This window comes from Nomia melanderi, unplaced genomic scaffold (assembly GCF_051020985.1).
Source record: "Nomia melanderi isolate GNS246 unplaced genomic scaffold, iyNomMela1 scaffold0184, whole genome shotgun sequence".
Classification (NCBI taxonomy): domain Eukaryota; kingdom Metazoa; phylum Arthropoda; class Insecta; order Hymenoptera; family Halictidae; genus Nomia; species Nomia melanderi.
In genome coordinates, this window is record NW_027475299.1 from 84,768 (window position 1) to 85,000 (window position 233).

Consider the following 233-nt stretch of genomic DNA (forward strand, 5'->3'; position numbering starts at 1 on the left):
CCCATCGTCGAGAGACGTAAGTTTCCATACTATGAATTCGCGTTTTACTCTCCGACGCGGGGATTCCACGACGAGAGAGTGTTTCGTGAGCGGGTTGACTCGGAAGAAACGCTACGACGGGTATTTCTATTATAGAACGCATCATCGCCACCCTTTACCAGTGCCCGACGAAGGAATCACAAGGTCATCTGGAGTTTACAATGCCAGCGACGGTAATTCCAACGAAGACCCGA